The following is a 21,991-nucleotide window of genomic DNA, read 5'->3' on the forward strand; positions in this document are numbered from 1 at the left end:
CTGTATATTCTTATGAAAAAACAAATCCCCACTTTTAATTGTGTTTTCAATTTCAATTAAACATTTTGTATGTTTTTGTGGTTAATGTTATTTCTTGTGCTGGCATTATAGCAATTTTACAAGAAATTCCAGTTTTCCTGATTATTGCTTGTTTAACATTTTGCTTTCTCATTTCTTCTGAAATGTCTAGATTATTTAGGCCTTTGCTTGCTATTGATTACACAAGTGTAAGTGACCCTGAAGTAGCAACTTTTCTTCCTTAATTGTCAGGAGGTAGTTACAATTAATGACTGCAGCATCCAATTAAACTTCTTACTTGATTATCGTTCCATTTTCTGCTCTTATTCTGTTGTTGGAAAGAGTCTGTGATGTCTGTTTTGAATTGGCATCATATATTTTACTACAATAATGGTCATTGTTACAATTCAGTACAATTCACTTCTTCTGCTCAATTTGCTCCATTAATTGTACTCAAATAATGGCCTATAACAAAGAGCAGGCACAGGTGTGTGTGACAATGAATACTAAACAGCAACATGTTCTGCTTCATTAGCAATCAAGGACTTACAATAAATGACAGAAGGTATTTTGAAACAAATAAGAGTGCAAAATATAGTCTTACTCGATAAATTCAAATAAGAAATAAACACATCATGGATTGACATGATTTACTCTGGGAATAACATCATGTTGCATTGAAATTGAAGTCAAATAAGAAGAGGAACTGGCTGGAACGAAAGCGACTGTGACCCTTTAGGACCAGTGTTGATTGTGACAATTCAGGGGAAAAAAGTGTTGGGTTAAGGAGAGTAAATTTATTGTATCATGGAAAACAAAGTATTTCAATTGTGATCATGATCTGAAGTTGTGCTGTTTGTGTGTGCACGTGTTGTTTTCTAAGTACACACTTGACTATAAATGAAATAACTAATTCCTAGTATGGCCAGCATTTAACAGAGCAATGGAAGCTCCAAATAGAAAGAAATACGGAGGAGAAAGAGATACAGCTTTACTCTCTTGCTGCTGTCTTTTCAGTATGTTAAGAAGAACATTTTTCAATCTTTTTTAATAATCGCCTTCACTCTGGCAATGGGGTTGCCATACTTTCCTCAACTAAAAGGTATTCATGCTATTTGTGAATAAGTGCCAAGATTTGACTAGCAGTATTATAGGTATTTTTAAAAAAACAAGACCCACCTAAGAACTTCAGAAAAAAAATACATTTAAAGTATTGCTGCTATGATAACTTGTGTTTTTATTTTTTGATGGAATGTGAAGACTTACTGAAATAGTGCCTTTGGAACTGCCAAATCTTATGTAATAGCTGCCTTAGGGACAAGTATTTTCAATCAGTATTTTCCATCCTGATGTCCTTTTATTTTGTTGTTGCTAAACAAAATGTCCTACCAGGAAAGTAATAAAAAAAACCAAGCTTGCAGGATAATACATCAATTGTCCTTATTTTTCTTTACTTGAGGTTCTTTTTACTGTAATCATGCAGGAGACAGAATTAAATTGGGCTGACTTCCCTTACTGACAATGTCTTGAATGTATAATACTCAAAAAGAAAATTGAGCAATTTAAATTGTATGTATGTGTTTCAGAAAATTACTGATATACACGATTCTCAGCACTGTTCTGTTCAAATATATTGAATTAAGACTTTAATAAAAAAAGTTAACTGTTTTCTTATTTATGTGTTAATTGTGTTATTATGGATTTGTTTTATTCACTGTGATAATGAACCACCTTCAGAGATAATGGGAAGACAGGGCCTGCATCCCCCTGTGACACTGAATGTGGAAAGTGGACAAGCCGAGTCACAACGTTTGTGTTTGGCTGAGTTGAATAAGTGAGAAGCACAAATTGAGTGAAGTGATAACCAGGGCTTGGCTGCATGTTGGAGCTTAAATGGAATAACCTGGAGGCAACATCAAGACATTAGGCTGCAGATTGGAAGCATGTGCAGTAAGTTATCTTACGCTCTTTTCATTTTAAGATTAACCACTAGCTTTCTTTATTTTATTTCTCTATGTTCACATCCATACTCTATTGATTTTCATTTTAGAAAGCTGTCCTTAAGTCTAACTCTCTTTTCACTCCATTGGAAATTTTGTTTTACATGTGATGTATGCTTGTTTCACTGCAAAGTATTAGCCCACACATTTCCTAAAATAGTAGTCAATTCAAAACAATGCAAACAAAGGAGGAAACAGTTGGTATTCTTTTATATTTAGACCTAAATCATAAGCTTTGCTGGATTTAAAGTGGTATTGATAACCGTAATTAAGTAAATGCTGCATGTCTGTAAAAGTGAATTGGCAAATAATACAGAAAAGCAGAAAATGTTCCTCATGTTTATTATTTAAATACCAAAAAAAAAAAAATGAAAAAGCTATGCAAAAAAAATCTGAGTTTTTCTTCAGTTTTCACTTCTACTTTGATCGTTGACAAAATTAGATCTTCAAGCCCCCGGAACAATCAAGCAGTTGTGATACCAGGTTATTTGTACAATTTACTACAAACTCAACTGTATTAGGTGCTCTCATCATTGACCATAGTGAGAGATGTGACAGTTTGACCACTTCTAGGTGATGCAGTTTTCTGCTTTGTACTCTTTGTCTCTGTAACAGATTTTGCATATGCTCTACCTGTTCTCTGCCCTTAAATGTTTTCCACTTTTATTTGCTGCTGCCACCCATTTGTCTTGCTGGCCATTACCCTGATGGTGTGTTCACTAACCAAGCTGTTGCCGTGACAACCCTAACGGCTATATAAAGAGTAACTGCTGGGCCTCAGCCAATATTTGCCTCTCTCCATGTTATTCTAAGGCTATCGGGAAATATTTGGATATGGCTGACTTGGTGGATGACTTTTTATGGAGATTAATGGAAGAACTACGTGTCTACGCACAAATACCAGCCTGGTTTTCTGAATTGTTGAGGGGCACATTCTTGCTGAAGAATGGATTATTTTATCAGTTACCTAATGCTTCCATACACTCCTCAAAATAAATGACAGAAAGATAAAAACTACACACATTAACAATCAAATAGCTTACATTTTATTGCTGGTTCAAAATCTTGAAACAAATAAAGCTGCACATCGCCAATGTAGAAACAACAGTCACAGGTCTCAAAGGCATAAATTAGATCATGGGTAAATATCTTGTCTGCTGTTAACTCATTGGCGTCTTCAGCAGTGTACAGACACAACTTGGTCCAGAGATAAGTTCCAGGAGTTAGATATTTTGATGAATATCAGCAAGACAGCATCCATTTTTTGGGAATGGAAGATGAATTGCCCTATTATGCCCATTTTGCTCCTCCTTGTCCCTGTAATTAGAATATTTCTGTGCATGTTTTGCATTTTGTCAATGAGTGTTTAAATTTAAACTTGTCTTACAGCTGAAAATTGATTCACATATACTGTGTAAATATTTCAACTAAAACATTTATTTGTGTTTTTTTGCCTATGCAGTTGCAAGAAAAGTCTGTCAACCCTTTGTAATTACCCGGATTTCTGTATGACCTTCCTGTAAAAATGTAGTCTGATCTTCAGGTAAGTCACAATAATAGACACAATCTGCTTAAACTAACAAGAAACAAATTGCAATTCTTCTTTTCAATACCAAATATATTTTATAAACACTCCCAGTGCAGATTGTTAAAAGTATTGACACCGTTGTACTTAGCAACTGGTAGAACGTCCTCTTAAAGCAGTGAAACCTCCCAAATGTTTCCTGTAACTGCTGATCAGACCTGCATGACAGTAAGTAGGATTTGTGGAATATCCCTCTTTACAAAGCTATTTCAGTTCATTTATATTTCTGGGATTGCTTGTGTAATTGGGCTGATGCCTAGACTCTGACTTGGCCATTCCAGAATCCAAATAATCTTCTGTTTAAGAAATTGTTTTTGATTTACCCCTGTGTTTGGGTTATCATCTTGTTGTATCCCTCAACTTCTATTAATCTTCGATTGATGGTCTGTCTGGTACGATCACATTCTCTTGTAAAAGTTCTTGATACCATTTTGAATTTATTGTTCACCCATCATGGGAGCTGCTTTGCTAATTCTGGGCCGGCTCAGCTAACGATGATGCTCTATTCTAATTACTTCAGAGTTAGGAGGAGGCTTTGATGTTGGTGTGCAATGCTATTTTTTTCCTACACATATTAAACTTTGCCAAACACCACTTCAGTGGTGTTCAGTTGTTGGACTTCTGTGCTGGCCATTGATTGTTCATAACGAACACCATGTTCGAGCATAAGAGTGTCCATAAGTGCACTTCACGCCAGGATACCTGAGGTCACAGATACATGTCATCGGATCTGCGACCTTATGTCTTGGACACTCGGATGAAGAGAGGGGCTGAGCTGTTAACTGATCACGACCTGTTGGTAAGTTGAATCAGATGGCTGGAGAGGCTGCCAGACAGACCAGGCAGACCCAAATGTATAATGAGGGTCTGCTGGGAACGTCTGGCAGAGGAACCAGTCGGAAAGATCTTTAACTGCCACCTCCGACAGAACTTCAACCTCATTGTGAAGGACATTGAGTCAGAATGGGCCATGTTCCGAACCTCCATTGTCGAAGCAGCAGAATGTAACTGTGGCTGCAAGGTTGTCAGTGCCTCTTGTGGCGGCAGTCCACGAACCCGGTGGTGAACACCTAAGTTTCGAGGGACCGTCAAGTTGAAGAAAGAGTCCTATCGGGTCTGGTTGACCAGTGGGACTCCAGAGGCAGCTGAGAGATACCGGCGGGCCAAGCGTGTGGCAGCATCGGCTGTTGCAGAGGCAAAAACTCGGGCATGGGAGGAGTATCAGGAAGCCATGGAAAACGACTGGCAATCCATCAAGTGCCTCAGGAAGGGAAGGCGATGCTCCATCAGCACTGTGTACAGTGGAGATGGGGCCCTGTTGACTTCATCTGCAGACGTTACTGACTGTAATGCGGGCTCTGCAACGGTCCGTCGTGGTGAAGAGAGAGCTGAGCCAAAAGGAGAGGCTGTCGATTTACCAGTCGATCTACGTTCCTAACCTCACCTATGGCCACGAGCTTTGACTAGTGACCGAAAGAGCATGATTGCGGATACAAGCGGCCGAAATGAGTTTTCTCTGCTGGGTGGCTGAACTTTCCCTTAGAGATAGGGTGAGGAGTTCAGTTATCCGGGAGAGACTCGGAGTAGAGTCATTGCTCCTCCGCATTGAGAGGAGTCAGTTGAGGTGGTTCGGGCATCTAGTCAGAATGCCCCCTGGACGCCTCCCTCGGGGGTTGTTCTGGGCATGTCCCACTGGGAGAAGGCCACGGGGCAGACCCAGGACATGCTGGAGGGATTATACATCTCGGCTGGCCTGGGAACGCCTCGGGGTCCCCCCACAGGAGCTGGAGGAGGTGGCCGGGTAGAGGGAGATCTGGGATTCCCTGCTTAGGCTGCTGCCCCTGCGACCCGTGGATAGTGGACAATGGATGGATGGATGGCCAAAGAGTTCAACTTTAGTCAAAGATTTTTACAGTACTTTGTCCCAGAAGCATTGTGAATTTTCCAAGCTTCATACATGCAGCAGTGATTCTTTTAGAGAGCAGAGGTGTCATCCGTGGTGTCCTTCCATGAACAAGTTGTTGTCCAGTGTTTTTCTTATAGTAGACACATGAATAAGGACTTTGTCAAGTTCAACATAGTTCTGAGTGGGCTTTGCTGTTTCTTTGGGTTTTGTTTTCACCTCCTTCGACATTGCAGATTGCAGGCTTTGCAACAGTGCTAAATTTGTATACATTTTGTCTAATTGTGGATTGTCATAGAGGACACAGGTTTGCTGGCATCCAATATGGGATGGATGGTTCCTTACCCGGCCAATAAGCCTTTATAATGAAAGTGTGAAAGGAGACTGCAATTTCAGGGCCACATGTTACCCTAGCACGATAGGTGGCAGCATCCCTCTGGTAGCTCATCCATGTGCACACCTACAGGACTGCATGGGAGTTATAGACTCGATGGGCAGCCCTGCTGGGTTTCTTGGGAGCTATAAGGGGGAGTTGTGCGGATGATTTCTTATATTATTATTGCAGTGTGGTTGCACCAGAAGTACTCCCTGGTCCGAGGGATGCTGCTCTGCCTCACCCTGTCAATTTAGAGATGGGTGTGGAGGAAGAAGAAGGCTCACCTGGGAGTATTCAAGGAAACAGAAGAAAAAAATAATTCTACTCTGTTGTGAATTCGGGAAGAAGAAGTCTTTAAAATAAAAATGTTCACTTGAACCCGAGACCATTGTTGCATAGTTATGTCTGGAGTTTGTTGTTCTGTTACTCTCAATATAGGTCATAGTAAGATTGATGAACACCCAAACTTTTATAAATGCTTTTGTAGCCTTGTCTGTCTTCACACATCTCTACCATCCTTTTTCTAAGGTCTGCTGATTTTTCCTATGATTGGGGTTTGGTTCACATGAATCGATCTTTTCTGAGAAGAGCAGATTCTAATATTTTATATGCAGGGCACTTCCAATCCCATCTTACTGATTAGAATATCTGTCTCTATTAGCTTTTGGAGAAGTCATCAGCCTAGAGTTTCACAGACATTTTCCATCCTGGACCGTGAATGTGATGTATTTCATATTTACAAAAGGAAGTACAATTGCTTGTGCATAACTAGTTTAAGCAGATTGTGTAACTTAGCTGAAGATCAGATCATGTTTTTTATAAGCAATAATGCAGAAATCTAAGTAACTTCAAATGGTTTACAAACTTTTTTGAAAGTGTGATTCTTCATAACCATTTAATGCATAAATTAAGGTGATATTTTGATAATTGATTACATTTACCATGTACTGCACTACCATCCTGCTTGAAGAGACACTCATTTAGTGTCACACTGTGCTTTTTCAAATGGGAAGAACAAGCAGATTCCACATCTAAAAATCCCTGTCTGCCTGTCAAGCGAAGTTCTATCCTGTAATACACCAAATACTGAGGTCTGAGTCCCAGCCTGATCACTGAATTGTATGATTGAATCCCAGCCTGACTACTGTGTGCAGTTTACACATACACCTTGTGTTGGGGTGAGTTTTTCTTCTCCTATTCCAATTTTCCTTCCAAATTCCAACCAACAAGTTAATTTACTTAATGACTCTATGTTGGTCTTGTGTGACCAATATTTTGGACGGGCTGCTAGTCCATTGCACAGCCTTGTCATTAACACTAGAATTACCAGAGCCTACGAAAAAACTCGTAAATCCGTCCCACCTTAAATCGCTTCTTAAAATCGTTCACAGCTCTCCACCAGCGTCTTTTGTCATCTAAATGTGCTGATAAAAATCAGGCTGCAAGCAGCCGGCTATTCCATGCCCCCACCGACTTAGAACATGGACAAACTTCTCCCAGCTCATGCCTTGATTGATTTTCCGGGAGTGAAGTGGAGTTTTAGAGTGGAAATAATAGATTGTTGTTTGGAACACACGCATTTCATGTTTGTTCCGTTTCTACAGTAATCTGTGTAAACACATCGTTAAAACAGAAACATTTTTTATATTCTAGTAGTAGATGACAAAATGTAGGCATAAACTATATAATGTATGAAGCCTGAAGTATCAAAGAAATATTTTCTTAAAAGGTACAAATCTAACAGAACAATTGCGCTTTTATTCAAAAATATAACTGCAGAAACAAAAAGCCGCCTTAACATGCGACATTGACACACATTTATTATGACTGCCTCCGTGGTGTAATAGAATCAGCTGCCGACTGGGAATCAAAAGGTTGCGAGTTTGATCCTGCACCACTCCATTTTGAGAAGTAAACTGCTCTTAGTCTTACTATTTTAGAATAAAAACATACATTTGATTTCAGTGTTTAACAGCCGGTGTAATTTATGATACTTGTAAAGGTTAGCTTTGATTTTTTTTTTTTATTTTAGTTAGTTTAATTATCTCGACCGTGTTCACAAGCCCAAACACACCCCACCCCTGCATCTGATACTGCTGTTTTCACATAGACGCCCTGTAACAGAGGTAAACTCAGCTCCCTTCTACATCGGAGCTACGTACTTTTGTGAAAGTATTTCTTTGATATTTGGACTTCAGGCTTAATACATTATATAGTTTATGCCTACATTTTGTCATCTACTACTAGAATATAAAAAATGTTTCTTTTTTAACAATGTGTTTACACAGATTACTGTAGAAACGGAACAGACATGAAATGCGTGTGTTCCAAACAACAATCTATTATTTCCACTCTAAAACTCCACTTCACTCCCGGAAAATCAATCAAGGCATGAGCTGGGAGAAGTTTGTCCACGTTCTAAGTCGGTGGGGGGATGGAATAGCCGGCTGCTTTGCAGCCTTGATTTTTATCAGCACATTTAGATGACAAAAGACGCTGGTGGAGAGCTGTGAACGATTTTAAGAAGCGATTTAAGGTGGGACGGATTTACGAGTTTTTTCGTAGGCTCTGGTAATTCTAGTGTTAATCAGCTGTGGTATAATGCAAATTTCTTTTCAATCTAAATCTATGAGTAATGAGAAGTTTTAAGACTTATTCAATAGGAAGTTGCAGAAAAGTGTGAGTTGAAATATAGTCAAGAACATCATTAATAAATAGTGGATATAAGGAGCCACCTCATACCTGACTAAGTCAAATGTTTCTCCAGTATGGGTGTCAAAGCAAGCTGCAGAACATGTACAGATAACATAACCAAATACAGTGGAACCATGGTTCATGAATGTCTCGGAACACGTAAAAATCGGTTTACGACCAAAAAGTTCGCCAAACTTTTGCATCTGTTCACGACCACAGATTCGGTATACGAACAAGCCAGTTTCCCTTTTGGTTTGTGCGCACCGATGATTTCCGCATGTGTTCAGTCTCTCCCGGTGCAGCAAGCGAGCAAGAGAGAGCAAAAGAGAGCGCGACACACACACACACACGCACAGGCGCGCGAGAGACACGCACAGGCGCACGAGAGAGACACACACACACAGGTGCGCAAGAGAGAGAGAGAGAGAGAGCAAGCGAGAGCGAGGGCTGGACACATATGGCAGAGAAGGCAGTTAAAGAATGTACCGGGCTTGTTTTTGTTTTCACTTCTGTTCACAGCGATCAGTTTGTAGGGTTCATTGTTGCAATGTTATTTTTCTTGGTGGTTTATTAAATTACGGATTTTTCAAATGTTCATTTTTTTCCCTGTGCTCAAAACTTAGCGAGCGGTTCATAGTGCTATAGCGCAAACTCTTGCAGTGTTAGTTTTCTCTGTTGTTCAAGGTTTTCTCCGTGTTATTCAATGTTTTTACATTTAGTTTACTATTACGCTGTGCATTCTATGGTGTAATTAACTATATTTGTGCTTAAAAACTTAAAAAATATATATATTTACATACAGTTCATATGGTCTGGAACGATTAATTGTATTTACATACAATCCTATGGGTGAAATTACTTTGGTTCACAATCAAATCGGGTTACGACCAGAGTTTTGGAACGAATTATGGTTCCAGAAGTTCCACTGTATTCTCAGAACTGGTTTATCCAGTTTGTGCAGGTACTTGTGCTAACCCAGGCAGCCCGAGTGCAGATAACAACTGAAGACTACACTTGAACCCTGGACACTGCTAATGTGAAGAATGCCACCAAGCTGCTTGTGATTAGAAATACCTTCAAAGATTCCAGTGGTAACATGTTTTTCAGTCAAAGGCTGTGTGCAAGTCATCCTATATTTTAAAATTCTCCAAAATTTAGTTTGTATGGGAGAATGGCAAGAAGAAAGCCACTGCTGAATTAAACATTCTAAACCTTTTTTCTACTAAACGTAAAACATCTTGGCCACCTTTTATTACTGTACACACTGCTTGGAGGTTACCATACCTAGTAATGTTATGGAGTTAGAAGTATTCTGCCTTATTGGAGTATGGAGCTCTGTGTCATAACAGAAAGGAAATGTAATAACCCAAAATGCTGACTGAAGAACTTGATGCCCTCTGTAAGAAAGCTGAACTTTTTATGGAAGTTTACGTTTCATCATGACACAACTTGACACACACAACCACAGCTAAGGCATAATGGCCCAGTCCGAGTACTGACCTAAAATCATCTGTGTATCCATAAGCCTACCTTCACAATTTGACAGAACTTCAACAGTTCCTAGTGGGGAAGTGAATAAACATCACCATGTTTACTTGTGCTGCTTTTGTCCATCCTCAAAGTTATACAAAACTTTCATGCAAAAAACTGTCAACATTTCATGTTTTGTAAAGGATGGAAACAAATATTAAGACTGCCACTCACAATTTTTGAAAAGAATTTGCTTCCTCCGTGTACGGCTTGGCATCACTCTTCCTTTAAGGGAAATGAGGACACACAGTACAAAGAAACCTCCATGCCCAATGTTTTTACCTAAATGTTTGGGCCCCCCCATTCAGCTGCTGAAATAGCAGCATTCAATTTATAACGTCAAGAGAGTGGCACTGCTGCCTTATGACATACCAAAGAACACAAACAACTCGCATGCTGATTAAATTAGAAGAAAAAAGAATATAAACATATACAACCGTACCTGCAGTTGACTACGAATATTTTAATTTTTAGATGAGCGTGGGGTTAATTCAGTATGAGTGAAAGCGAGTGTGTGCAAGAGTGTGCTCATAAAGAAGACAGATGGGTTTAGCTGCTTTACATGTGAGCTGTATGGTGGCACAACTATTAAAAGTTTCTATCTGACAGCTTTAGGAGATCCCAGCCTGATCAGAGACAGTGATCTCTGTAGAGCTGGCTTGTTCTCCCCTGTTTTCTTTGGATACATTGTTTTCTTCTCACATCTCAATGGCATGCACTGTAGGGTGTTCGTCAGCTTTAAATCGGAGTAGAAGTGTCTGTAAGAACTACCAGAATAGATTTGAATACGACTTGATGATCAATTGATGTTCTGACCTAGGAGGATAGTCCAGTGTAATCATTACTGGAATAGGCATTGCACCAAGGATATACTCAGAAATATCCTATATGGTGTCTACAAACTTCACATGTTCATGGGGGCTTCGCTGTACTTATCAAAGGCAGGTTAGTCAATCTGTCCACCTATGATTTTTTTTTTACATGTGTTCGGGGGTTAAGGGGTGGTTGAGCCTGTCTAGACAGAAGCCACCTCATGACTGAGTGCTCCAAATCATCTGTTGCTTTGTTTGTTTGATTTTTTAAAACAATGTCTTCGCTTAATCATTTTCTGAATTATGCAGTACTGCATTTACAACAGCAGAGAGCATCAGAGAGCTTTCATTTTGTTCAAAATTCAGATGTTATCTTTTAGCTTGCTTAATATTTCCTTTGTTTTTCTTCTTCTAATGCACATTTCAAGTGGCTGCTTTTATTTTCTACTTTTTGAACAGTGCTCAGAACATTACACTATCAGCATTTTTTGCATTCATAATCACCTAGGTTTTCAACATTGCTTAACTCTGAATGGAGAGATTTAATGTGGAAGAAAGCATACTCTGCAACTTTTCAGGTGCATTTTCTACATCAGTCTTCATTTTTTGTCTGCCATGTGAAATATTGTTTTTGTTTAATGACAAAAAAAGAGATATGGTCAATCATGCAGTCATGTGATCCCCTCTACACAGGTGCAGATTGTCACATCACCTTAAAGTAGGTAATGAAAGGAGTGACTGTGATCGATTTGGAGGGCTACGCTCGCAATGTTCCACATATAATGTTTCAGCAGCCAATACCTGTAAAATAGCCCTGGTGTCACATGCGTGTTATTCAATACTTGATTAAAATAAACAACAACCAGGAAAACATAACTAAACAGAAGAATAAAAGGGAATGCCACCCCTCAGTATTGCAGCTGTCTTTGGAGGAAGTGAGTATGTTTGGTAATTAGAAGGTTTACATCTTTACTATCTTGAGTAATATAAATATTATTAAGTGTATATTACACATTACTGCGGTTGACTGGCGCCCTGCCCAGGGTTCGTTTCCTGCCTTGCGCCCTGTGTTGGCTGGGATTGGCACCAGCAGACCCCCGTGACCCTGTAGTTCGGATATAGCGGGTTGGATAATGGATGGATGGATGGATGGATATTACACATTAACAAAATACTACTTGCAATCTCAGTGTCTTTCTGAACAGATTGTCTCTGTCAATAAGGTGGTGGGGCTCACCGTCATGTTCACCTCCCAAGTACCACATCGAAGTCCCCCTTCCACTCACCTGGCATCTCTGCACTCTGACCACTTTCTCCAACTGGTAAGCCGGCGGCCAGATGTCCCTTTTGACTCCAGACTCTGTGCTTCATGCTTGAGGCAGCTTTATATTCCCTCCACTGCAGTAATATCTAAACCAAACTCAAGGGCCTGGAAGTTTGGAGACAAAGTGCTTCTCCTGTCTCTCAACACCTGAGCCCAGTGTAATGTTGTGGTTTTAATTTTTTTTTTGCATGCGGCAGAATACAAGCAAGACAAAAGGATCTGCTTAAAAGACAGGCACATCTTGGGTCAGAACAAGGAGAAATGTTGAAAGTTCCAAAACCAACTAACCATGCATCAAAGTTAGAATGCCCAGAAAAAATTACAAAGTAATTTGTTGGATTCTTTAAATCTTTACCTTATTTATAGTATTTTATGCTCTGGATTGAAGCTTATGTATGCCGCCATCTTTTATAGTGGCAGTGAGATTGCATTACAGGTCATGACCTGTCAGTAGCATGTATTGTCAAGTTATTTAGATTTTACTGCATTAATGTCTGCCCAAACTTGAAAAAGGCCTTTAGCTGATCAATGAGGATTCATGGAACAACTTTTCCTTTTGGTTATTTGATGTTGTTTAATAATAAACAGGTTGCAAAAGCACAATAGTAACACCAGGGACAGGATTGAATTAGGAATACATTGATAACCTTAAATAAACAAAGAAAATACGAGAAAACTCATATTTTCATTCATGCTTTAACAATTTGGTATATATAGGCACTCCTTCATTATTTCAGATATGTGCTAGTTACTAAAAATAAACCCGCTTGCACAATATTGTGCATTAACTGAACTTACTTATTCTTTTACATAAACAACAGCCGTCATTAAGTCCGAAACATTTCACATTAAAAAAAGGGAATTTTTTAACATACTAGTGATGTCTCCAAAATCAGCTAACACATTAAGCTTTCTAATTCCTCCATGACGCTTTTTTTTTTCTTTTTTGTTCACAATTTCCTTCTCTGTGCCTTCTTTTAACAACTAAGCGCCTCTCCCGTGCAGCAGTACGCTGACCCTGACTTCCGGAAACAGTCTCTCCCTCTTCACACTCAATCTTTATTTGAACAAACATACACAAGATCGATTTGTCTTTTTTTTTTTTTCTTTTCTCAAGCATATTAAATAACATATTAAATAACGTTTAAGCTCAGCTTAACATACATTACTATAAGCAATATGGCGTTGCTTGTGTAAATCAATCTGTAAAAATAGTGCCCTTGAAAAGAAGCAAAAATGACACCACCAGGGTGATGAAGAACATAAGGGTAAGACTAAAGTTTGTACACCTAGGCATTATGTGTTCATAGTACCAGAGAGAGCATTTGACCAGAAGAGACTGAAATCAAATGTAAAGCACGGTAGTGGAAAAGTTATGGTTTGGGTCTGCTTTTTTGAATCAGGGCCCGGACAACTCACCATCATAGTTTCCATTAATTTTTCATTATACTAGAGGGTTCTTAAGGATAATGTGAAACCACCTCCCAGCAGATTTAAGCTCAACCAAAAGTGAAACTTGCAACATGACAATGGCCTTAAACATATCAGTAAATCCACCAAGAAATGTCTAAAAAGACAGAAATGGAGGGTTAGGAGTGACCAAGTCAAAGCCCGGATCTGAATTCAAATGAGATGTGTGGGGGGATTTGAAATGGGCTGTGCATGTAAGATACCTCTCAGTCATCACACAGCTAAACGAATTCTGTATGGTGGAATGAGAAAAACGTCCTCCGAGATAAAAGCAAAAAACTTGTAGACAGGAAATGCCCACTTGAGGTTGTTTCTGCCAAAGGGGGCAATACCTGCTATAGGAGCCAAGGGTGTGCTTAATTCTTCCCCAGACAAAAATGGCATATCTTTTCATTGAATAAATCATTGCAAAGTCACATTTTTAATGTTTTTTTTCAATGACATCACATTTATCGAAAGATACTTTTTAGATGAAGATCAGATCTTCATATGTCCTCAGATGTTTTAACAAAAAACAAAATGTTGTTTTAGACTTTTTGACATGACGGTAATTATTAAAATGGCTGGTGATTATTGATTTGTTCTTGGATTTTGATTATTAGTTTTGATTAATTATGCATGTGCATATTGTGTTTTTTCAAATGGTATTTCATTTTATTATTATGTCAGCGACATTATCTTATTGATATTTTAGCATGGCTTTTTCATTTCAGGGCCCACCATTTTGCCCTGGATTTTCACTACTCTGTCATATTGTGTACAGCCACAGTGTCATTGCCACCAGGTGATCACTGGTGTTATGACAAGTGACGCTGGTCATGTGATCAATATTTAAGTTGGTGGAGGCTTATACTCTAATTCAGGGGTGGGTGATATCATTCCTGGAGGGCCACAGTGCCTGAAGGTTTTCGTTCCAACCCAATTGCTTAAATATAGACAAATCTTTGCCAGTCTCAGACCTTATTTAATATTATGGCTTGTTAATCTACAATGTTAAGGTCATGGATTTCTTCTTTTACAAGGATATTACCCACATGATTTGAAGCCTAAAATGGATCCTTTTCAGTGTGTCACATTTTTCTCTTAAGTGTTTCATTAAATCAGAACCCACATAGGTGTAAATGGAAACAAGTTAGATGAAGAACTGCTGGCTCCTTTGTAATTAGCAACTTATTGCTTATATAAAGCCATTAAAAACACTGAATGCAGCAGTTTAAGACTGTAAGAAGCAATTCAGGGGGGAAACGTAACAAGCAAGACCAAAAAAATGAAGCATCAAAATGTCTCTTGAGTGTAAGTGCTTTGTCAGCAATAATTGACTTCTCATTAAGAAACTGGGTTGGAACAAATACCTGAAGCCACTGTGGCCCTCCAGGACCGACACTGCCCACCCCTGCTCTATTTCTACATTTAGAGCCGGTCCATGTGACAGAGAAGCAGGTCTCGGACTGATTTCTCACCGATTACAGTTTTCTTGTCACATCCCACAAAGGTATATAAGGTTGGCTAACTGGACATTCTAAAGTGTGCCTTTGTGAATGTGTGAGTGTGCATTGTAATGGACTGGTGCCCCATCCAGGATTGGTTTAGCACCTTGAATTCCATGCTGCTACAGTAGGCGCTCGTCCTTGCAGCCCTAAATTTGGATAACACAGGTTTATAAATGGATGGATGTCTAATCAATAAAAGTAACTATCTGCTGCGCATTATAAATACCGAAGGCGTAATGCAAACATTGATCATTTTCTTGAACTTCCAGGGTAATAAATACCATAAAGTGTAGCCTTGAAGAATGTTTTACTAACAGATGTAGGTTCCTTAAATTAGATTTTATTCATTTTTGGCAAGGATTGTGGAAAACAGAAATATACATACATAATATATATATATATATATTTTTTTTAATATTAAGAGGCGCAGAGCAGCCATGACAACTTTTCTGGAGCTGATATTGTTCTTTATTGTTATTGATCTTTATGTAGAAGGCCCCTTTTTCCACATTGGAACTCGTAAACAAGTTAGAAGATGTGCACATAGCGCAACATTCACATACGTCCAGGGACTGAAACAACAATTTTGAAGTTTTCAGTCTTTGTTTATTTATTTCATCAAAGAGACAAATATCACATTTTCATTTATTAAATATTTTGATAGATAAGTCATATTCAAAAATAACAGTGATTATACAGTGCAATTACATACAGTAGAGTAAATAAAATGTGTCTTGTTAGTAGCATTTTACAATATCATGTATTATAAACCAAACCCAAACGGTCTTGTAGTGGTGGAAATCAAAAAAAATTCCAATTCAGAAATGTAAAAATTGCATTTTTTCTTCTATTGTTAGTCATTGAAGGCCTATGGCTAATTTTATTTTGCATTTCTTGAACATGCATTTTTTTTAAAGAAGCATCTAAAGGCGAGGTAAAATCTGTGTTAAACTGTTGGCTGCAATGGCCCATGACGTATAGCAGGTCATTGTGGCGTTTTGTTGATAACCAAAAATACAGAAATGCAGAGTCATTAAGATCCACAGGTAAAGCAGATGTCATTTTATTTGTTGTGTAATGTAACTGATGCGTTCATGTTTATTCACTGTATGCATGACAACTTAGAGAACAACCATTAGGGAGCTCCTTTCTTCTTCCATTTATCTCTAGTGGAAATGGAAACATTTTTTTTCCTTGCTTGTGTTACCAGCCTCAGGTCTAGGGAAACCTGGGCCAGATACAGTTCACTGTTACTAGAGGGTGTAGCCACAGCGATATGGTGAAAAGCATAAAAGAAACAGGCAGCAGTCCTGAGTCTCGGACCATACTTCTCTGTTCTCCTGTATTCTCATTTTACCAGAAATATATAAATGCTTCAGTTTCTGCATGGATCAACATGACAATCAGTGAAAAAATGGTGCAAACCAATTTCCTCCTCTAGAACAAATAGTGTAAACACATTTACTTTAGTTCAACAATGGTATTGTGGCCAGCTATCAAAAAGTACTTGATTAGAAACCAATGTCCCCAGAACTCATTAATTTTCAAAGCAGACAGTTCTGTATCACCGCATTGTGTGTGGATGAGATACTTAATCAAAGCAGTCTGACTATTTAGTCAGGCAGGTAAATATTTATGTCCTGTAGATAACCATCAACAATAACCTGTAGCAGAATTTTCCAGAAATTCTTCCTTTTCTTTAAAACACTGGTTTATAGCCCATTACACTAAGCAACACACAGAAATGTCATTTTCTTTAGAATACTGAACTCTAGACCATTACACTTGCATTTTTTACATTACCACTTTTGAAGATCATTTTAACTTACCTGGCACAACTTCAAGCAGTAGGAGAACTGAGTTGATGTTATAAAGGTTTGTGCAAGCGCTTCTGGAACTTTAAAGGAATAAAATGGCTTGTATATCTTCTATCTAATTTAATGTTTTATTGTAAGGAAACTATCTGTTAGGATATGTCAAGATTTACCAACCTGTGCACCCAGTCAAAGAACATCTCTGTTTGAACAACCTGCTTATCGATTTAAAGAACCTCTGCCTTTAGTAGTGTCCTGTATGATGGCAATATAATTTAAGTCTTTGATGTAAGTAAACCATTTGTTAGAATGTGTGTTTATCAGCCTGATCATCTAGTCAAAGGACCTCTTTGTTATAAAAAACTCTCTGTTGGAAAAGGGATTATGAGTTTGGCTGAATAGTGCATTAAGACTATTCTGATGAAACTTTAAACTTGAGCCAAGTAGCCAAGTCTCTTCCTTTAAAAAATCTGTAATATAATGTACAGTACAGGATTTCCAGTGAAATGACAGTGTGTTTCCAAGCACACATGTAGCTCCACTTCTTCCATAACTTCTTTTGGGGAATTTATCCCACCAAAAAACAAGTCTAGCACCAATAACGTTAACATTAGCTCAGCTCCCGCCTCAACAATCAACAAACATTGGCAGGCTTATCCTGATGGTGTACACATTGTGGCTGGTGATTTTAGTCAATACTATACTCCTCAAATTTGTGCAATATGTACAGTGTTCCATCAGGGGGAAGAATACATTGGACTGTGTTTATTCGAACCTCAGAGCATGCTTACAGAGCCCTACTTGTCTCTCTTTACTCCACATCCCAGCATACACTCCCCTCCGGAGGAAAATCAAGCCAACTATAAAAACTCTCAAAACCTGGCATGAGGGATCCCTCTCCCAGTTGTAGGACAGTTTTGCATACACAGAATGAACAAATCGACTTGGAGGAGCTTGCAGATGCTGTACTAGGCTATGTTGGTTATAGTGGAAAAATGTAAACAGGCTTACCCCAACCAAAAACCATGGATGGCCAGTGAGTTTCAGTCTTTATTGAGAAACTAAGACATTGCCTTTAGGTTAGGGGATAGGTCCCTGTCGAGTCCAGCAAGTACAAATCTGAGGAGAGATATAAATACTGCCAAGATGGCCTATAAGAGCAAGGTAGAGGCCTATCTGACAGACAACAACCCACAGCAGGTGTTGCAGGGATCACAACAAATCACCAACTACAAAAACAATGCACATGTGCTAAAATGTGCTGATGCCTTATTGGCAGAGGATCTAAATTTTTTCTTTGCCTGCTTTGAGGTAAAGTGGTCTCACACAAACTCTTTGCATCCGTCCACTCCCAGCTCAGATATGCTCACATTTCAGGAACTTCAAGTGATATGGGTGCTCAAGACATTGAATACATGGCATAGTACTTAAAACTTGTGCTGACCAGTAGGCAGGAGTCCCTACTAAGATATTTAATCTGTCACTGACACAAGCCACCATTCCCCTGTGTCTTAAGTCTGCTATTTTCATCCCTGTTCCTAAAAAGCCAGTCATCAATAACCTAAATGACTACAGACCGATTGCATTGACGTCACAGTTTTGAAAGAATTATTGCTTAGCACATGAAAGCCAGACTTGCTCCCATCATCAACCCTCGCCAGTTTGCTTATAGATCAAATAGAGGCAAGGAAGATGCCATCAATACAGCCCTCCATACAGTATTGAGTGAGCCATCTGGAACACTCATGGACCTAAGTAAGGATGTTGTTTGTCAATTATAACTTGGCATTTAATACAATCAACCATAGCGTTATAATTGATAAGCTGCATAACCTGAAATTTTCCCCCTCCTTTTGCGCTTAGATAAAGGATTTCCTCACTGGCCACTCACAAACTTGTTAGAATTGGCCCCCCCACACCTCCTCCAACCTCACACTTAGCACAGTCTCCCCTCAGGGCTGTGTACTCAGCCCACTTCTCTATGTCCTGTACATTTATGACTGTACATCTAATTACTCCAGTAACACTATCATCAAGTTCACTGATGACTCCACCATGGTAGGTCTCATAACTGGTGATATGCAGGGATGAGGTTCAGAAGCCTTCAGTGTGGTGCTCTAGGAATGATCTCTCACTTAACACCCGCAAAACTAAAGAGATGTTCATTGACTTCAGGAAGCACAGAGCAGAGCCAGCCTCTCTATGCATCAACGGGGATCTGGTGGAGAGGGTCACCTCCTTTGTGTTCCTGGGAACTTACATTTCTGAGGACCTGTCCTGGACATCAAACACTCTGGCAGTGATCAAGAAGTCCCAGCAGTGACTGCAGTTTCCTGAGAGGAAATGAAGGGGAAGCTGCTGATTATCTTCTACTGCTCAACCATCGAGAGAGTTTTCGTATACTGTATTTAAACATGGTATGCTGACTGTGAGACAGCATACAGGAAAACTCTGCAGAGGGTAATATTCATGGAAGTGAAAATCACGGGCTGCTCTCTGCCCTCCCTGAAAGATATCTCCAGTGCCCGATACCTCTGCAGAGCAAGGAAAATCATTAAAGAGTCTTCCCATCCTGGTCATTCATTGTTACTATTGCCCTCTAGCAGGCTGTACAAGAGCATTAATAGTAGAACAAAATGATTTGCAGATAGTTTTTAACTTTGGGCCATCAGAATTTTAAATTCTAAAAACTTATAGAACTGTTAGATTTTTTTCCCTGTATATACATTGATTACTTTAGTGGATAATAATTTCCATCACTTATTTTTTTATGTATGTATTTATTTGTTTATTTTTAAATTATTTGTTAGATAGATAGATAGATAGATACTCCCAAGTGGAAATTCACATAATCCAGCAGCAGTATACTGATACAAAGAAACAATATTAAATTAAATAGTAATAAAAATGAAAAAATGAAAAAAAAAAAAAAAAGAAGACAATAACTTTAAGTAATGTTAGCATTTACTCCCCCGGGTGGAATTGAAGAGTCGCATAGTGTGGGGGAGGAACGATCTCCTCAGTCTGTCAGTGGAGCAAGACAGTGACAAAAGTCTGTCACTGAAGCTACTCCTCTGCCTGGAGATGACACTGTTCAGTGGATGCAGTTTGTTGTTGTTTGTTGTACTTCCACTATTGTAGCTGTTACAATTTCATTGTACTGGTGCAATGACAATAAAGTCTCCCTTCCTTCCTTCCTTCCTATAAGGGAAGCTCTATTATTATCTTTCCCCTCTTTCAATTGTGTTTCTATTAATATTGTTAAATCCAAACATGTTTCTGTATTGTATTCTCATCATCATGATGTTGCTCATAAAACACTTACTGTAAACTAAAGTGGGATCAGATTCAGCACCTTCCTCTCCTATGAGCTGGAACTAAATAAAAAAAAACATGCTTAAAAAATCCAAATCATCAATTTATAAAATATAACACTGTTTGCAGAATTTAGATGACTCAAACCGTAAAATGCTGTTTGATTGGGTTTTCCTCTTATACAATTTGCAGTTTTTCTGGTCCTGCCCTTTGCTGCATCTTTTCTTTTATTCAATTTAGATGTTACTATTCCTTGTTTTCGTAGCTTTTTCAACATAATTCTTCTTATCTTTTATTAAGGAGTTGATTTCAATACCTGTTAAGAATCTTCTGGTATCTAGCTAGAAAAATCAAGTTGTTCAATGTTAACCTGAGGGAATTATATGAATTATGTACCAGAGGAATATGTAAAGTTTGTTCATGATATGTACATTGATGTGAGAACCTAGGTTAGAAGCTGTATTGGGTTAACAGACACGATCTCAGTTGGAGCAGGTCCACACCAGGGATCTTCTTTAAGCCTTCAACTCTTTGATCTGGTTATGGATGTGTTGAGTCATGGGATAAAAGATAAAACCTCCTGGTGCATGATTCTTTCTGATGACATTTTGTTGTGTAGCACCAAAAGGAGGAAGTGGAGAGGAGGTTGGAAGAATGGGGAAGTGCTTTGGAAGATAGAGGGTTGAAGATAAATAGGAAGAAGGCATGAAGTTTAATTATGACCAGGATTCCAAAGTTAGCCTGCGGGGACAGCTATTGAAAATTATGGATAAGTTTAGGTACCTGACATGAAAGGTAGGCCAAAATGACTAACTAAATGCAGAAATAATCTAGCTCACTTTCTCATGGGTGGAGTTGATTTGTTTCGAACCCAGTTGTGTTAAACTTCACTTGCTTGTATGGAATGTTATATGAGTTTAATAAAATCAATACAATGTTAAAAAAAGAAACTGTGGGTGGAACAATTAGAAGATGGTATCAGGAGAATTGTCTGGTTCAAGTGTCAAGGCAAAGGTTAAATGTAAGGGTTTTAAGACCGTGGTAATGCCAGCAATTATGTATGTTGAGATGGATGTGTGAAGTTACAAAAAAGAGCAAAGAAAGAAATTAAACAAGTAGAGGTACAACAAAAGTAGGGGAGATATCTAAAAAAGTACAGCAAAATAGGTTGAATTTATATAGATATGTAATGAGAAGCAACAATGAATTTGTGGGCAAAAAAGTGATGGAATGGAAGAGCAGGGAAAGAGAAAAGGAAGGAGGCCAACATGGTAGATGAATAATGTAAAAGAAGATGTGAAGGAAAAGGATATGACTTTGGAGGAGGTGCATGACACAGCTGTTTGAAGAAGGTTGATCAAGCACATCAACCCACATAAAAATGGGAAGAAAAGAAGAAGAAGAGCAAGAAGAGGAAGTGAGAGAATGAGTGGACTGGCACCCTGTCCGCAGTTGTTTCCCACATTGCTGACGTTGTTGAGATCCCCACCACCCTTCATTGAAATAAGCAGGTGTGGAAAATGGATACATGGTTAGATAAAATATCTGAAATAATTATGAGCCAAAAAGGGGAAAAAAGGGTTGTTTTCTTTGTCATGTTCCTCTTTCTGCTGGAATTTAAAAAAGTACTATGGGGCTTTGCCCCCTGCTTGCTTCGCTT

The 21,991-nt window shown here is 38.7% G+C and overlaps 1 protein-coding gene across 5 annotated transcripts in view; it reads left to right on the plus strand.

Annotated features, from left to right (window-relative positions):
• zmat3 (zinc finger, matrin-type 3) overlaps nt 1–21,991 on the plus strand; it is a 181,093-nt gene that overhangs the window by 73,032 nt on the left and 86,070 nt on the right. For 2 of the 5 annotated variants that reach the window (XR_005634325.1, XR_005634327.1), the window contains exon 7: nt 1,756–1,968. The exons of 2 other annotated variants lie outside the window; for them this stretch is intronic. The gene's annotated coding sequence lies outside the window, so the exon portion shown is untranslated. Of the gene's footprint in view, nt 1–1,755; nt 1,969–3,480; nt 3,562–21,991 lie in introns of all 5 variants that reach the window. One more of the 5 variants, XR_005634326.1, reaches the window with a different exon arrangement.

The sequence above is a fragment of the Polypterus senegalus genome, chromosome 1 (genome assembly GCF_016835505.1).
Source record: "Polypterus senegalus isolate Bchr_013 chromosome 1, ASM1683550v1, whole genome shotgun sequence".
Lineage (NCBI taxonomy): Eukaryota > Metazoa > Chordata > Cladistia > Polypteriformes > Polypteridae > Polypterus > Polypterus senegalus.